Below are 19350 nucleotides of genomic sequence, written 5' to 3' on the forward strand. Positions count from 1 at the left end.
TAGCTATAGCTTGATACAGATGGATCTCTCAAATCAGAAGATTATAATGACGGCAATAACCGAGCGGGAAGTTATAGGCTAGTTCTCAAGGAGTTTGTCTTTTCTTTTTTACTGAATATTTCTGGGGTTAAAGCATGATTTAAACAGATACAGCACATTCACACGCAATCGCTTTCGCAATAATGCATTCAAACAAATGTAATCTTACAATACTTCATCTTTATCTGATTTTGAAATCTGTAAGAAATGCATCGATCTGTAGATAAAATAACTGACGAAAATGAACTGCTATTTTCATTACAAACAAAATTTGCATAGCAGAAAGCAGCAATTATACCTTTTAATGCTGACAATGTTATTAGTTTGGCATGTGTTAGGAAAAAAAAAGTTTGCACACAATAGCCTAAGCCACTTTGAAACTCTCCTGTTAATTTTATTTACTTTTTATTTTAATATAGGCTATGTTATTAACATAACATTTCAAACATACTGAAATACTTTAGCCACGGAGCAAAGGCGGAGCGGTGTTTCTGGTATCAGTGAGCGTGGAGTGATTATTAAATGCTCGGAATGCGGAGGGAAATAGTTGCCGCTCCACTCCACTCACATACTCCGCTACCGAGTGAGAGAGATGTTTTACAAATAATTTATATAAGAAAAAAATGACTCACTGCGTAGTTGCCAATTTTAATTTTAACAGTTCTTAACGCCGAGTGGATGATTAGATGCATGATGGGCTAGTATTAAATATAATTTTTTTTAAATCATCTTCTCAGTTATAAATTTGACTGGTAAATAATAAATAATGAATTATATTAAAACGTGTTTTGAACAATTTCTTTGTCATTTGAATATTGTAGGGGGGGCAAAAAAATCATTTGAAATCGTAAATCTGATTTTTGGTGAAAAAAATCGGGGATTTTTTTTTTAGGCCATATCGCCCAGCCCTACTGCACACATCTGAATATTTGGGTTGAACTGTTCTAGAACAGTGCTGTAAATACAACTTGACCACTGATTTTGGAAGGCCAAACAAAGTAGCTTCGGTTTCACAATGAAACACACAGCATCTCCGCAACATGGCGCCGGCGGCAACAGAGAGAATAAAAGTTCCACCTTCTTTCTTTGCGTGAACATTTGGGCGGCGTTATGCAAATCTTCCCACATTGTGACGTAGTCGGGTTTAAGAATGAGTCGTTTTAGGAGGGTGTGGTTAACCCTTAACTTTTATAAAGAATATCTCTTTGGATTTGAGACTTAAGTCTTTGCAACTTTACAGATCTTCTTTATACACCAAGAGCTTGTAACACTCCAAAGAGAAAGGAAAAATTTTAATTGCATCATATGACCCCTTTAAAGGGACAAACAAAGTATAAAGTAAAGTAAAGTAAAGTAAAGTAAAGTAAAGTAAAGCAAAGTGTGTCAAGACTCACGAGGCTCAGTGCAAGTAGTCCATTTATTCATTTCCTTTAAGGAAAGATCATTTAAAACACTCATATAATGTGCTACTGACAATTTTGACAAAAAACAAAACAAAAAAACAACAACTACCATGTAATGATTGTTTAATAATGTCATATTTTTTGATATTTATGATTTAGTTTAATTTTGTCAATATTTTTTTTGTTTGTTTGCTATACAACACCACATCCTAACCAAGCACAACACAATGCGACTATTGATGAATAAAAGGTATTTGCCTTTTTTTTTCTAACCAGCTGTGACAGTAATATGTAACAAGTGCTAGGGGATTCTATTTTTGGAAGGATTTCTATTTCTGTGACTTGTGATAGCATTAGCCCGACCCTGCCCTGCCACCTTCTGATTGGCAGTTATTTGTGATTTTTGTCAAGCCTTGTAGACTTCTCACTTTAGACAAATAACTTATTGCTGGAATCTTCATATTGCAATTGGTTTGGACATGTAACCCAAACTAACAGACATGGACTAAAAGCCACAAAACCCAGATTTAAATTTTATGGAGTCTTTATGATCTGTCAGAATCTCCACCTTCTGTCAATTTAAGCAAATTGATCTATTACTCCGGATCTGTTTTCTGGCCTGAAGTCATGATGTCTCATAAAGCTGTCTTGCTTACTACATCTCGACAAGTAAAAGACATCACTGCAGTTATTGCATCTGAGCAATGGCAGTGTGGCAGAGCTGGGTCAGATTTATGTGGGTTAGGTGTGTGTCCTTCCTAAAAAGGGCAATAAACATTGTGTTTTCACAGTTAAAAGTAAAGAAGAAAATTCTTCAGTCAGGTATGACAGATACTAGAAGGTCATCCTGGACAGGTAGTAAGTAAGTAAGTAAATTTTATTTATATAGCACATTTAAACATAGCAAAGCTATCCAAAGTGCTGAACAATGTAAAATAAAATTAAAAGATAAAGGGAAACACAGTGACTGAAAAGGCTCTGTCACCCTTAGGTTTCAAACGGGAACGAGGGACAGATAAAAGAGCCCTGTCAGCGGATCTTAAAAGTCTGGTAGATGGCAAAGGTATAATAAGATCTTTAAGATAAGATGGAGCTTGATTGGAGCTTGATTGTTAAGAGCTTTAAAAACAAACAACAGAATCTTAAACTGAACTCTAAAATGGACCGGAAGCCAGTGAAGTGAAGCTAAAATTGGAGTGACATGGTCATATTTCTTTGCCCCAGTCAGCAGCCTTGCAGCTGCATTTTGTACCAACTGGAGGCAAGAAAGCGATGACTGAGGAAGACCTGAGTACAGTGAATTACAGTAATCTAAACGTCAGCTCCTTAATAATATCCATTCTCATTTTTTGGGGACCAAAAATAAAAATTTCTGTTTTGTTCTCATTGAGTTGGAGAAAGTTATTTGATAACCATTTTTTAATATCTGAGATACATTCCAGCAATGGTTCAATTGAATCACCAGCTTTTAGGTACAACTGTGTATCATCAGCAAATAAATGAAAGGAAACATTGTGCTTCCTGATAATATCCCCCAGAGGGCGCATACATAAGTTAAAAAGAAGCGGTCCCAGAATAGAGCCCTGAGGTACTCCACTAATAATTGGGGCACATGATGAGGAAAACTTGCCTAGCTCTACAGAAAAAGACCTATCATTGATGTCCTCTCTGCAGGACATCTACCTCATACACTGCAAAAGCAGAGCTGTTAAAAACATCAAAGACTCCATCCACCCCAGTAACCATCTTTTCACTTTGCTGCCATCTGGTAAGCGCTTCCGTAGCCTAATGGCAAAACTGAGAGACTTAGAAGGAGTTTCTTCCCCCAGGCCATCAGGCTCCTAAACTCAAACCCAGCCTCATAACATCCACTTGTCTCCACTTAATATTCACTTAATCAGTAAGATATTCATAATTTTCTACCTCACATTGACATACTGAGAGTGTCACTACCTGTTTGCACATTTCCCTCTTGCACATTCATGTGTATCTTAATATTTAAGACAACAGTATAATGCACATATGCACATTTGCCTCTTGTACAATCCTGTGTATCTTAATATTTAAGACTACAGTATACTTTCATGCATATTGTTCTATTCTATATTTCATTCTACAGTATACATCTTTTTTATATATTTTATTCTTTTATTTTTATTGTTTACTTTTATTTCATTCTTTCATACCTATATTTATGTATATTTTCATCTGTGTTGTATTGTTTAATAATTGCACTGTCCATGGAGCGGACCTGACTCACATTTCACTGCTGGTTATATATGCTCTATATAATCGTGTATGTGATGAATAAAAATCTTGAATCTTGAACTGAGATATGAGCTGAACCATCGTAAGGCTGTGCCCCGATACCGATCAGATGTTCTAAATGGCAAATAAGAACATTATGATCCACAGTAGCAAAGGCACCTGTAAGATCCAGTAGAATCAATACCACATTTTTACCAGCATCAACTGCAACCAAAATATCACTGAACACTTTAAGCAAAGCAGACTCTGTACTGTGATAATAGTGAAACCAGACTGAAAAGGTTCTAATAAATTAGCTGTATTTAAGAATGTCATTAGCTGTAATTGCACAACTTTTTCCAAAAGCTTTGACAAAAATGATAACTTTGAGACAGGCCGAAAATTGTAAAGCAACTTTAATCCAAACCTTGCAAAGGCTGAACAACCGCATGCTTAAAGCAGTTCAGAACCACACCAGTGTCCAAAGATGAGTTAATCAACACTTGAACACTGGGGCCAATTACTGGAAAAGCTGCTTTTATGATCTCGGAAGGAACAACATACAGTGAGGAGTCAGTAGACTTCATTTTGTTAACAAGGTCGGAAAGTTATATTAAAGAAACATGTTGAAAATGACAAAATAAAAATGGACTAGCAGGTGAGTTCAAAGACAGGTCTGAGAGCTGTGAAGTAAAAGATAATCAAATGGCACTCACTTTGTCAACAAAAAATATCAGGTAGGTCATATTTCCAGAGTACTGGCCCACATTCAGGTCAAAAACATGGAACTGAAAATGGATCACTGCTGCCAAACTGAGCAGACACCTGATGCTAATTGTGCCTTCTGTGTTAGTCCTCCATCAGGTCTCCCGAAACTAGTTTGGCAGTGCAAACAACCTCAGGGTCCAGGAATAATAAGTGTCAGCACCCTCATCCAATTTCAGAGTCACATGGAGACTTAAATGGCATCCACCCTGTGTTATTTCAATTATAATAATAATAATCTATACAAATGCACTTTGAAATGTTGCCACAACAACTCTTTTCTTTAAGCTCAAGACCAGAAAAAAGCCAAAAAAGTAAGGCCAAAGTTCACGAAGTAACTTACTGTCAATGTTGTAAAATTTATTGAGTACAACTGGATCTGTGCAAACTGAACCCATTATTTCTTCCTGGTCTCGTGTTGCTGTATAATAATTTCCATTTATGGGTCAATGACATATAAAATACCCATGATAAAGATAAGGGAAAAATCTAGTTTAACCATGTGTGCCAGTTTCTTCAGAATGTACTCTGTGCTTGTGTTCATTTCATATGGTCTTGAAAAACCTTTCTAGAGTCTTCAATAAAAGTTACCGTGTGGTGTAACCATCAAGTACAACATTACAACACTATTTATAAAAAAAAAAAAAAATTATATATATATATTTATAGAGAGAGAGAGAGAGAGAGAGAGAGAGAGAGAGAGTTTTATTTTATTATCTCTGTGTTATTGTTGTAACATTTGTTAATATTTTGAATTAGATTTTATTTTTACAATTTTTACTTTAGTAAATTTGTTGTGTTTTTGTATAACGTCTATATGATTCTATTTATTTATTATTTATATATTTATAACGTTTAGTTATTTTAGTACTTAAAGATAGACTAAAGAAAAGTGAGAAAATCTATCTTGGCAACTAGCTGATTTTTTTTTTCTATTAATGTTTTATTTCAAGTATTTTTTTATGGGTTTAGTTTTAGTTAATGATAATAAACCAGGACAATACAAATCTTATTTTTTTTTTATATAATACAAATATTTAAGATATTTGTAGGTGTGTGACGAGACACTTATCCCACGAGATGAGATGAGACATGAGACTGGGTTCACGAGAACGAGACAAGATTTTTAGATTTTTTAAATGAAATCCTCAATGATGAAATATATAGGGGAAAACTTCTATAGGTCTTTTACTCAAATGAAAAACACAAAGTGCAAAAAATGTAGGTGCAGTTTGAAATCAACTGGTACTTTATAAACGTATACTTCTATATTTATTAATTATATGCAGCAATAAACAACTTGTAAACTAGAGCTGCACGAATCTGGATAAATTGAGAATCATGTTTTTATTTATATAAATTGGAGATCATGATTCTCTCAGGATTCTGAAAAAAAAAACTAAACTAAACAAAATAATGTAATTTACTAGTGGTTCTGACAAAATGGTCATTGCTTAAGTCTTTAAAAAAAAAAAAAAAAAAAATTACTAATATATATATATATATATATAAATATATATTAATTTGAACAAAATTAAATAATAATAAAAAAAGAAATCAATGAAGGAGTTAGTGTCTCATAAACTTGTTTCCCAATTGGAATCTCCTGAATGAATGATTCAATGTCAAAACGGGCAGTTGTCACCACCTCCTGGAGGAAGAGTTTAAGCGTTACAATCGAGCGGCAACCTCCCACGCTCTCTCTCCCGAAGCCAATAAGGAAGTGACTAAAACTGCAATTCATGACTGGCCGCTAGAGACTGGCTGCAAAAGGGAGTCATTCCCATAGACTCCATATGTTAAAATGGCCAACTTTACAGCAAAAAAAAAAAGTTTACAGCCTGGTTCAAAAAATGATTTTGGTCTATATTGCTAATTTTGCCCTTCATGACAACTGTAAGGGGGGTGAATTTCTTTATAACTCATCTGTTTAAATTATATTAAGCCTTAAAGTTCTGCATAATTAAGGGCGTGGCCACTTGAGTGACTGGTAGATTGCCGCTGCTGACAATGCCGTTGCACCAGGTGGGCGTGGCTTCAGCAACCAGCTCCCGCCTTTTTGCCCATTTTCAATTATCCGGGAGAGTTGGTCATGTGGGGCATGTTGGTTGGGCTATATAACTTTGATTTTAATTTGATTTCATTTGAGAAGTTTGTGAAATATTAAAGGTACACTCCACTTTTTTTGAAAATAGGCTTATTTTCCAACTCCCCTAGAGTCAAACTGTTGAGTTTTACCGTTTTCGAAACTATTCAGCCGATGTCTGGGTCTGGCGGTAGCACTTTTAGCTTTCAGCTTTTGGCAGAATGGATTCGAAAACGGTAAAACTCAACTGTTTAACTCCAGGGGAGTTGGAAAATGAGCCTATTTTCAATACAACTGGAGTGCTCCTTTAAGCAGTGCAGTTTTTTTTTTTTTTTTTTTTTAAAGAGGAAAAATTAAATAGTGAAAAAATATAAAAAAATAAATAATAATAATAATAATAATATTATATATATATATATATATATATATATATATATATATACACACACATATACATATATATATATATATATATATATATATATATATATATATATATATATATATATATATATAATATATATATATATATATACACACAGTTGCATTAAATTGATAACATGTCTCCACCATCAACTGTATATAAACTAATGTTGTCAAAAGTACCGAGTGCTTCCACAGATACACACGGCAGTGTTTGAGAGCTGAGTCTGTCATCGGCTCCGTCTATGAGCAGATATATCAGGGATCCGCTGACAGAGCTACTGTGTGTATCTGTGAAGAGCGTGAAGCGATGATCACTGTAGCCACTCACAGACATATCTGCTGAGCACAAGAACACAATGGCCAATCAGAGGTGTCTGAGAATCCAAACAGCACTCAAAATGCTGGCAGGAAATGCTGGTATGGATCACATTTCATAATTTTCAGTACAGACTGTTACCAACATCAGTACTTTGGCCAACACTAAAAACTCACTCATTGTCATTCTATTACACTGGACTGGGGAGGAGTTGATTCAGGATGAGAGGTGCAGCATGATGTCAGATGAATGGAACAGGACTAGAGGAATTGTTTAACTTCGCCACACGTCTCAGTTTCTCAGACTGTTTGAATAAGTCAGTGCCCTTCTTGTGCACTGCAATGACATTTCAATTATTTAGAGGCCATTCACAACACATTCTTGTGATTTGCACAGTAAGCCTGCATTTATCTGATCACAGATATAGTGAAATATTATAACCTTAAATAACTGCTTTCTATGTGAATATATTCTAAAATGTAATTTATTCCTATGACGCAAAGCTGAATTTTCTGCATCATTGCTCCAGACTTTAGTGTCACATGATCACTCTAAACTGATGATAAAATATTTCAAAATACAGCGCCTGACAAAACTACTACTACAAGCTAAACTACATGAGCTACATACAAAGTACATTTTACATATGTAAATAGAAAAAAATTGTACACAGACAATGCAGAGCATTTGTTTAGTTTTTTTTTTTTTATGGGAATTCAAACCGTGTTGACTCTGAATCAGCAAGATGACTAGAGGTCCTAGAGGACGCAGTTCGAAGTTCCCTCAGAAGGGAACTAGGGATCAGCATTTGGCTGTTTTGTGCGTGTCTTGTAGTCATCATTACTATAGGTCTGTTACAAAACTCAAAAAGCAAAAGACCGTAAAATCAAAACACAAGGCGCCATGTTTTGTGATTACATGTCATTACACTCATTATCACAAACTCAATGAAATAACAGTAAAAAGATCAACTAATAAACAAAGTGTTCAAAATGATGTTATCTTTCTGTTTTATATTACTTTAAGGTCACATATGCAAAAAAGCAACATCCAGCACATCAATGATTCATCTGTTAGAAAATAATTCATGACAATGAGCTGGTTTACACATGATCATATTTTAAGATGTGCGCATCAGCGATATTGTTTATCAATGCATCAAAACCAGAAACAAGTTGTTTTAGCCAATATTTATGTCTCCAAAAATGGGCTAACACTGCCAGGATTAAATGCTAATGTTCCATCAGTTACAAGTTTCCTCTTTATTCTTTTATTTAGAACTTTTGCACATGATTCGTTATTATCACTACAGGTACTGAAAACAATACTGTGTCGTGATTGTATGTGAACACTTGTACATTGGTGGTGATTAGTTTTTATAATTACATGTATTTTAGTTTTTAATGTGTTGTTATTGTGTTTTTAGATTTTTGTTTCAGTTGTTTCTGTGATGTACTGAAATATAATTACAAGCACTTCATACGTTTCAAAGGCTTTTATCGACAATTACATGACATTTATGCAAAGAGTCAGTATTTGCAGTGTTGGCCCTTCTTTTTCAGGACCTCTGCAATTCAACTGGGCATGCTCTCAATTAGAGCTGAAACAACTAATCGATTTAATCGATTAAAATCTATTATTAAAATAGTTGTCAACTAATTTAGTAATCGATTCGTTGCTAAATAATTTTTATTTGCCGTAAGCGGCTCATTTCGTGCATATTTTAAATCTGCGGTGACCAAAGTGTGGCAGTAATGAGCCACCGGAGGGTTTTACTCAGCCAGTACAGTAGGAGAAGCAGCGAAAAGCCAATAGCTGGCCTCGTTTTATGTCACGTGCTTCCCGCACAGCGTCTCTGCAGCATTCAGCGTGATGAGTGAGGCAGGCGGCAGTGGAGTAAGCTCGAGAAAGAAAAAGAAAAAGAAAAAAGCGGAAGATAAAAAACTATCGAACGAAGTCATGCAAAGTGTGGGAGCACTTTACTCTGAGCCTTCAAAAAAGAAGAGTAACCTGTAAAACTGCGGCAGGAAAAAACATATCCTCTAAAAAGAGAGCAAGCCTAACTGTTAAACCCTGAACATTTGGACATGATGTTGACCTTTTTGCACTGCAATGCAAAGTTTTTCTCAAATAATGCTCTTTTGTGAATAGTGTTCTGCCTCATTTCCCACAGGTAGGCGAATTCCTGTCAGTTCAGGCATAAGCTGTTTTGTTAACATTTTATCGCTTTATTACATTTTTTAATTTTGCACTGTTATAAGGACCACTACATATTTAAATCCGATGAAAATCACAGTGTGCAAAGACTTTTATTTGTGCAGATTCTGCAGTACAATGTTGTTTGCAAATGTTTAGTCGTAAAAGCTGATAACATTGCTTTTTAACAATTAACATTTAAAGCTTTTGTCGTTTACCAGTTCATAATTCAGTCTTGCAGCCTAATTATGACAGAATGAGAGAGGTTAATGTTTAAATGTATTTGAATGCACTTTTTTCTAAATATTCACTGCTCTTTTTCACACAGCAGTTTTTTTTGTGTGTCCAATATTTTTTTTCCTGACAACCTTCTGATGGATTTTACTTTAAATTTTATTTTAAAATGTGAGTTCCATTCAGGTTTCATGCCATTGGCACTTTATTGGAAGGATTTGTTTACAATTTCACAGCAGATGCTATAAAGCTGTTTCCCAGATATAAGCTGTGTGTTTACAGGAAAAGAAAATAATAAAATGCAATTTACTGCAATTTTATTCTGTTTTATTCTTATTCTTTCGTGAAAATATGTTCTGAAAGATTCCTTAATAAGCTTTGTTCGGGATGTTAAACTACTTTAGGAGCCCTAAGGACTGCCATGGTGAAAACATTATTTGAAACCTCCTTGTGAAATTTGCTAGAGTATGTATGGGTCAGTGTTTTGATTGAAGAAGAGTTCGACAAAGGATAAACTAACACATAATAAAACACAACTCCAGGTATGTTTTTGATGAGGATATGACAATGCAAAATGGTTAAAATCTCTAAAAAGTCTATGTTGAATGATAAAGACCCTTTGTTAATAATTTACTTGGGGAAAAAAGTGGGCAAAACTAAAATATATAAGTACATAAACCGATTCATCGATTAATCGTAAAAATAATCGACCGATTAATCGATTATCAAAATAATCGTTAGTTGCAGCCCTACTCTCAATCAACTTCTGGGCCAAATCCTGACTAATAGCAACCCATTCTTTCATAATAACTTCTTGGAGTTTGTCAGAATTAGTGGGTTTTTGTTTGTCCACCCGCCTCTTGAGGATTGACCACAAGTTCTCAATGGGATTAAGATCTGGGGAGTTTCCAGGCCATGGACCCAAAATTTCAACATTCTGGTCCCCGAGCCACTTAGTTATCACTTTTTGCCTTATGGCACGGTGCTCCATCGTGCTGGAAAATGCATTGTTCTTCACCAAACTGTTGTTGGGTTGTTGGAAGAAGTTGCTGTTGGAGGGTGTTTTGGTACCATTCTTTATTCATGGCTGTGTTTTTTGGGCAGAATTGTGAGTGAGCCCACTCCCTTGGATGAGAAGCAACCCCACACATGAATGGTGGTCAGGATGCTTTACTGTTGGCATGACACAGGACTGATGGTAGAGCTCACTTTTTCTCCGGACAAGCTTTTTTCCAGATGCCCCAAACAATCGGAAAGGGGCTTCATCGGAGAATATGACTTTGCCCCAGTCCTCAGCAGTCCATTCACTATACTTTCTGCAGAAGATCAATCTGTCCCGATGTTTTTTTTTGGAGAGAAGTGGCTTCTTTGCTGCCCTTCTTGACACCAGGCCATCTTCCAAAAGTCTTGGCCTCACTGTGCGTGCAGATGCGCTCACATCTGCCTGCTGCCATTCCTGAGCAAGCTCTGCACTGGTGGCACTCCGATCCCGCAGCTGAATCCTCTTTAGGAGACGATCCTGGCACTTGCTGGACTTTCTTGGACGCCCTGAAGCCTTCTTTACAAGAATTGAAACCTCTTTCCTTGAAGTTCTTGATGAACCTATAAATTGTTGATTTAGGTGCAATCTTAGTAGCCACAATATCCTTGCCTGTGAAGCCATTTTATGCACCGCAATGATGGCTGCACGCGTTTCTTTGCAGGTCACCATGGTTAACAATGGAAGAACAATGATTTCAAGCATCACCCTCCTTTTTAACAAGTCTGCAATTCTAACCCAATCAGGCCTGACATAATGATCTCCAGTCTTGTGCTCGTCAACATTCTCACCTGAGTTAACAAGATGATTACTGAAATGATCTCAGCAGGTCCTTTAATGACAGCAATGAAATGCAGTGGAAAGGTTTTTTGGGATTAAGTTAATTTTCATGGCAAAGAAGGACTATGCAATTAATCTGATCACTCTTCATAACATTCTGGAGTATATGCAAATTGCTATTATAAAAACTTAAGCAGCAACTTTTCCAATTTCCAATATTTATGTAATTCTCAAAACTTTTGGCCACGACTGTACTGCATAATAACTAAATTGCAAATCAACCAGTTACGTATATGTTGTGATATTGCTTCGTGTTTGTACAATGAATCATAACTGATTAGACGATTTATTGCCCCAGCATACTAGTGTGGTTCCTGTAAAGGGCATTCCAGTGCACTAAACCAGATTTACTGTGTGCTAATGCTGATTACACATCTGATGAAACAAATGAATGCAAGCTAATTTACATTCAATACACATGAATTATGAATACAACTTAAGTGAAAAAAGTTAATTAGTTAGGGTTAGTTAATTAGTCAAAAAGAAAAACTACCAACAAATTCAACTATGGTTATTCAGTCGATGCTTGCTTTTCAAGTAATGCCATGACTCTCTCCTGAGACAAGTGCACATGAGATCATGAGAGCACAGCAATAAAGAAGTCCAGCAACTGTTTATTCTCATCCCATCAAAGTGAATACAAAGACAGCTAAACTTCTACACTAAGTTATAACAGTACCAGTTACTACAGTAAGAATGAGTTGGCTCTTTATTGGCTGAAGGGAATTCCAGTTGCCAGCACTTGTCCAATAGCTGCATAACAGTGCTACACATTATTGTGCACAGGGTTGCAAAAAGGTGGAAAATTTCCAGTAAATTTCGGAAACATTCCAGAAATTTTGGAAGCTTTCCAGGATTTTTTAGAATATTACAGGGATTTTTGGAAATGTTCCACCCCTTTGCAACCCAAAAAATTATATTTCACCAAACAAACTATAAATCGAAGAAGTAGGGCTTTGTGATTATTATATTATATTATATATTTGAGTATTTTTCTCTTAAGAAAGGTAAAGAAACTTGCTTTTGCATATTTTTCAGTAACTCTATTAACTTCAGAACAACTGCAGAACAGTGATGGAGTCAGACTGAACACACAGGGCTGTAGGTGTCACATTATGAAGGCTGGTCCAGGTGCAGGCAGCTGTAGACCGCACAAAGACAACAGAACAGGTGGAGTTCACCACAACACTTTCTAGCAGCTTCCTAGTTTAATCTGAGAGCTGAAGTATTCAGTGATTTTCAAGCCAGCTTAAAGATTGACTATTTCCCGCGATCACAGGTCAAACTCTCAGACTGATGTAAAAGACCGGACCGTGGTGTGACAGCACTGGGGAAGAAGTTAATCAGTTTCTACATCGTAAGATACACGCATGACAGACAAGCAGCTCACAAAGTAAGTGTGCTACGTTTTTGACAAAGAATGGTTAATGATTTTATTTCTTTACATAAAGTTCTTCTAATCATCAAGAGTTTGAAGTGCCACAACCTGCTCGCCAGCAGAAAGGTCACACAATGCAACCGGTCTGTCCATCCACACACACAAAACCTGACAAGACCTACACAGACACCGCTGTCTCTTTTGAATGAATACAACTGAAACTTTTTCAATATAACTGAATATTAAAATGTGCGCAGCTGTGCTGTCACTGGGGCAGTCGTGGCCTCATTGTTAGAGAGTCGGTCTTGTAACCCAAAGGTTGCAGGTTCGAGTCTCAGGCCCGGCAGGGATTGTAGGTGGGGGAGTGAATAACCAGTGCTCTCTTCCGACTGAGCTGAGACCCTTGAGCAAGGCACCGAACCCCAACTGCTCCCCGGGTGCCGGTGTGTGTTCACTACTGTGTGTGCACGTGGATGGGTTAAATGCAAAGAACAAATTCAGAGTATGGGACAGCATACTTGGCCACTCGTCACTTCACTGTTGCTGGCTGCCACAGTTACTGCAATAAACTTAAGGATTTCTTCTAAAGAAGTTGTTTTGCCACCAGCAAATCTGTCTGTGTCCAGCAGCACAGGGCTCGCATAAATGATGACAAAACAAAACGAGCATGGCTTGCAGCGCTTAAGTTATAATACTGTGTGTAAAATAATAAGATCAAGTGTTAAATTAACATAATTTATCATTTTATGGACAAAATCCGATCGGGAGGTGTATGTGGGATATGTGCGCTCGTGTTCTCAGTGCAGTTAACCACAGGCCGCTTCATGACATCTTCCCACTTATTTTTATTTTTTTTTGAAACTGGTTTAATGTTATATTATCGGCTCAGAAAATACATTAATTTGACTAGAAACACCAGAGACTGGAAATGTAACGCATCGTTCCAGTACGAGTCAGGCGAGAGACTACTGAATTATTGGAAAGTGAAAGGTTTTTTCTATGCAAAAAGCAAGGTCCATAAAGATATGGTTGGATGAGTTTGGTGTGGAAGAACTTGACTTTCAGGCTTTCTTGTCCACCATCAGTGCCTGACCTCACAAATGCTCTACAGGACGAACGGGCAAAAATTCCCTCAGAAACGCTCCAAAATCTTGAGGAAAGCCTCCCCAGAAGAAGGGAAGCATTTATAGCTACAAAAAAATGGGGACCACCTCCATATTAACGTCAATGTATTTAGAATGCGATAAAGTCCCTGATGGTGAAATGATCAGGTGTCCCAATACTTTTGTCCATACAGTGTATGTTAATCTTGTTAGGGAAAGTAAATTTAGATCTGTAAAACATGTCTATGATAATGGGCATCAGTTAAGGGTGTACAATGATGTACAGATGTACAAAAGCTTGCCACCACTCTGTAGGACAGCAGCCACCACTGTGGAGTTGCTATGGGTATATTCTACCGAGGGTGGAGATATGCGAATTCTGTAAAAGATGAGTAATGAATGTCAATAGTACAGAAAACAAGGTAACATGACAGTAGCAGACGTCCCAGCGTCCTTGAGCTAGTGGTACTCTTGTGGGTCAGAGATGTATTATGAGTGTCCATATGAATTTCATTGTACAAAAAAACATTAGCCAATCAAATATGTAGAACCAACATAACAGTTCATCTGTGAAACTTTCCAAGATAATTAAAGGCCTACAGATTCAGTTATGGCACAAATTTAGAAATGTCTAAAGAAAAGTGCAAGTGAAGTGAGTCATGACTCCCTTTCAGCCGCACCTGAAGGTGTGTCATTGTGGTCAGACCGTTTCTCACACACACACACACACTGTTTGTGTGTTCCTCTCATATTTCTTTGATTATACTGGACAGCCAGAGCGTGCTTGCTTTCAGCTGTTCCTGAATGATCTAATCCACACACACTGACAGACGTGGGACTGTCAAACCTATGGGACGAGTAACATGTACAAGATCCCAAAAAGCAAAGGGCATTTCCAACTTCTCGTGACACAGCAGGAGCAATCTAGTGAAGACAACCTACTAAACAACATCCATGCATGCATTCAGGAGAATAAAAACAATACAATGTAACACAATGTCTGGGAATGAACGTCTGCTTGAATTCCTTACACGAGCACAGCACCAACATTTGCAAGGTAAATGAGCTCGAGTGACCAGGAAATATTAAGCATTAATAAAGTAAAGGCCCAATGAATGGTCGAACACATCTGAACAGACTAAAAAAGATGCAAAGACGCCTTGCGGTGATCTGAAGCAGTCTTGACCATCAGCTGACCTCAGAGATGTGACAGTAACGTTACATGCATCCGTCACAGAGTCATAAAAGCACGCGCTCACATGCACATCATGCACACACAGCACAGAGCCTGAATGCACTCCTGCTGGGAGGATTTCCTGTGTGTGGCTTCGCAATATACGATCTGGACAATTTTCCTTTGTCAAAACTAACAAGTACCGGTATCCACTTTCCGCTTGGTTCCAACGAGCCAGAAACACTCGCGTTCAACTTAAACCAGAAAGCGAACGCCATGTAACGCTTCAGATGAAACTCACCTCCGTAGCTCTCCGCCCGTGCAGTCAGTCGGTAAAGTGTGTAGGCATTCACATGAACTCAGTCCCGGTGTCCCGGATGTTGATCAGCCTCGGCTCCCGGGATGAAGTCCACGCTCCATTGTGACGTCACGCTCGGTAGGGTCGCGTGTGTGGGGGTGGGCTTCATCCGGTAACAACAACGCGGGGGAAAATGGTATTGCTTTATGAAACACACTGGATTTTCTGATTATCTGAAATGATGTATAATGCTTTTGATCTTTAATGCCTTGTTTGTTAGATGAAATAAATGCAAAACAGCGCACTCTGGTGTTGAAAATACCAACTTACATCCAGATACAGACTGTATTATTAAAAAGCGGCGTTCCCATGATATATATGTGTGTGTGTGTGTGTGTGTGTGTGTGTGTGTGTGTGTGTGTGTGTGTGTGTGTGTGTGTAGAGATAGAGAGAGAGAGAGAGAGAGAGAGAGAGAGAGCTTGGTAGTAACTGATACATAATCAGATTCCAAAAAGTAAGTACTTGTAATTAGCTAATATTACATTTTAAAATACTCAGACTACTGTTCCTTTTTTATTGATTACATGATTGCACATTATTCACACAATGGCAAAATATTATTCATAATTTATTGATTCTCCCTTCCTCATTTTCATCTTTTAAATGTTACTTTCTAAAACAGTCTACATACACTCAAGTCTTCCAGTTGTTATGGACATTCACACAAAGACCGGTCACGGTGCCACACTGGATTTACAAAAGTCAAAACTACTGATGAACACATTAATGTTTATTTGAATTATCGCTCAGTGGGTTATTTAACCATGCATTGGAAGGCTTTTGTCTTTTAAACACATTAAAGTGCACAGATTCATTTTATTTTTTATTTACATGTAATAAACTTTTTCTCATCTGAACCTGTTTCACCTAATATATTTACTTAAAGTGCCCTTGAGATTTAAAGAAATATATAGTCTACAAACCCGATTCCAAAAAAGTTGGGACACTGTACAAATTGTGAATAAAAACAGAATGGAATGATGTGGAAGTTTCAAATTTCAGTATTTTATTCAGAATACAACATAGATGACATATCAAACTGATAAAATGTATAATTTTAAGGGAAAAAATAAGTTGATTTTAAATTTCATGGCATCAACACATCTCAAAAAAAGTTGGGACAAGGCCATGTTTACCACTGTGTGGCATCCCCTCTTCTTTTTATAACAGTCTGCAAATGTCTGGGGACTGAAGTTGCTCAAGTTTAGGAATAGGAATATTGTCCCATTCTTGTCTAATACAGGCTTCTAGTTGCTCAACTGTCTTAGATCTTCTTTGTCGCATCTTCCTCTTTATGATGCACCAAATGTTTTCTATGGGTGAAAGATCTGGACTGCAGGCTGGCCATTTCAGTACCCGGATCCTTCTTCTACGCTGCCATGATGTTGTAATTGATGCAGTATGTGGTCTGACATTGTCATGTTGGATAATGCAAGGTCTTCCCTGAAAGAGATGACGTCTGGATGGGAGCATATGTTGTTCTAGAACTTGGATATACCTTTCAGCATTGATGGTGCCTTTCCAGATGTGTAAGCTGCTCATCGCCACATGCACTCATGCAACCCCATACCATCAGAGATGCAGGCTTCTGAACTGAGCGCTGATATCAACTTGGGTTGTCCTTGTCCTCTTTAGTCCGGATGACATGGCGTCCCAGTTTTCCAATAAGAACTTCAAATTTTGATTCATTTGACCACAGAACAGTTTTCCACTTTGCCACAGTTTATTTTAAATGAGCCTTGGCCAAGAGAACACGCCTGCGTTTCTGGATCATGTTTAGATATGGCTTCTTTTTTGACCTATAGAGTTTTAGCCAGCAACGGCGAATGGCACGGTGGATTGTGTTCACCAACAATGTTTTCTGGAAGTATTCATGAGCCCATGTTGTGATTTCCATTACAGTAGCATTCCTGTATGTGATGCAGTGCCGTCTAAGGGCCCGAAGATCACGGGCATCCAGTATGGTTTTCCGGTCTTGACCCTTACACACAGAGATTGTTCCAGATTCTCTGAATCTTTGGATGATATTATGCACTGTAGATGATGATAACTTCAAACTCTTAGCAATTTTTCTCTGAGAAACTCCTTTCTGGTATTGCTCCACTATTTTTGGCCGTAGCATTGGGGGAAATTGGTGATCCTCTGCCCCATCTTGACTTCTGAGAGACACTGCCACTCTGAGAGGCTCTTTTTATACCCAATCATGTTGCCAGTTGACCTAATAATTTGCAAATTGGTCCTCCAGCTGTTCCTTATATGTACATTTAAGTTTTCCGGCCTCTTATTGCTACCTGTCCAAACTTTTTTGGAATGTGTAGCTCTCATGAAATCCAAAATGAGCCAATATTTGGCATGACATTTCAAAATGTCTCACTTTCAACATTTGATATGTTATCTATATTCTATTGTGAATAAAATATAAGTTTATGAGATTTGTAAATTATTCCATTCCTTTTTTACTCATAATTTGTACAGTGTCCCAACTTTTTTGGAATTGGGTTTGTAATAATTAATTATCACATTTGCATGTTCACGGTTCTCTTGGTCACATGAGATACAAGTAAACATGAAATATGCATTTTTTTAGTAAATAAGTATTTTCTTTGTGTTATATTAATTTGACATTTTTATGATTTAATTATTAGCTTTTCATTAAACTCACAGTTCGGGAAACCTTGACGTAAAAATGTTTAATGCACTTTATGGTGTTAACTACAATGAATGGCATATGTTTTCTTTCTCTTTGTATTTTTATATATATGCTACAATATGCTACCTGTTTATCATATTTAACTCAATGTGATAAAGACGTTAGGTCAAAAGTAATCTAAAAGTATTCAAATAGTAGTCAGATTATATCACGTAATGGATTACGTTCCTAACTACAATTTTTTTTTTGTCATGTTATTTGGAATCAGTAACGGATAACAATCTGTAAGTACTCTACCCAGCTCTGTATATATATATGCTTTCAGAGTATATACTGTTTTATACAGTCTATGGTATATACCCTGAAAGCACATGTACAGTGATGACGTTTCTTTATAGGCGGAGCCTATCTGGTGGCAAGTAGCAGTCTATGGAAGCCATAGAATAAAATAATTAAAAAAAAATGTCTTTGAGTTTATAATTCAAAAATCTAATTTCTTTCTCGTAATTCTGAAATTATATCTCACAATTCTGAAAAACAAACAAACAAAAATTTACTTGTCATTCTCTGGCCCCTATGGCTGAGTTAAAAAAAATAGCTGAACATAAGTTCCAAAATAAAATATAGGGTTACTGCCTTGAGTTATTATTTTGGAATAAATGTAAAATGCTTAAAAACACTCACTTGATGAGATTAAGATTTGAATTCTCTGAGACTGATCTTTGTGCAGCTGAGAACTGCTGTATTTGCGGCTGCTGTCTAATTAGCACCAAAACCTAAATACCGGTGAGGGCCACAAAACGTAAAAAATAAGTGATCTCAAATTCTACGAAGCACTGTTATTATTCCTCAGCACCCACTCATGTGCTATAACGTGCTCCCTCGTGTCTGAAGCTCGGTTCATATGGCATGTGTTTGTTTTCTGAAAAGCTGCCATCAAACAACATGACGTGAGAGAAGCAATACATCAGCGTGACTTCTGTTAATCATTCTAGGTGCTTCACACACATGCTCACTATGTTTCAACTATCGTCATATTTAATTTTGAAAGCTTGTTAAAATTGTAAAATGGCCTTTCATTTATAAACCAATTTTG

At 36.9% G+C, this 19350-nt stretch overlaps 1 protein-coding gene across 9 annotated transcripts in view; it reads right to left on the reverse strand.

Moving 5' to 3' along the window:
- LOC109051539 (unconventional myosin-VI-like) overlaps positions 1–15696 on the reverse strand; it is a 55570-nt gene extending 39874 nt beyond the window's left edge. For all 9 annotated transcript variants that reach the window (XM_042777358.1, XM_042777356.1, XM_042777359.1 and 6 more), the window contains exon 1: positions 15548–15696. The gene's annotated coding sequence lies outside the window, so the exon portion shown is untranslated. The remainder of the gene's footprint in view (positions 1–15547) is intronic.
- Between the last annotated feature and the right edge of the window lie 3654 nt (positions 15697–19350).

This window comes from Cyprinus carpio, chromosome A20, assembly GCF_018340385.1.
Source record: "Cyprinus carpio isolate SPL01 chromosome A20, ASM1834038v1, whole genome shotgun sequence".
NCBI classification, from domain to species: Eukaryota; Metazoa; Chordata; class Actinopteri; order Cypriniformes; family Cyprinidae; genus Cyprinus; species Cyprinus carpio.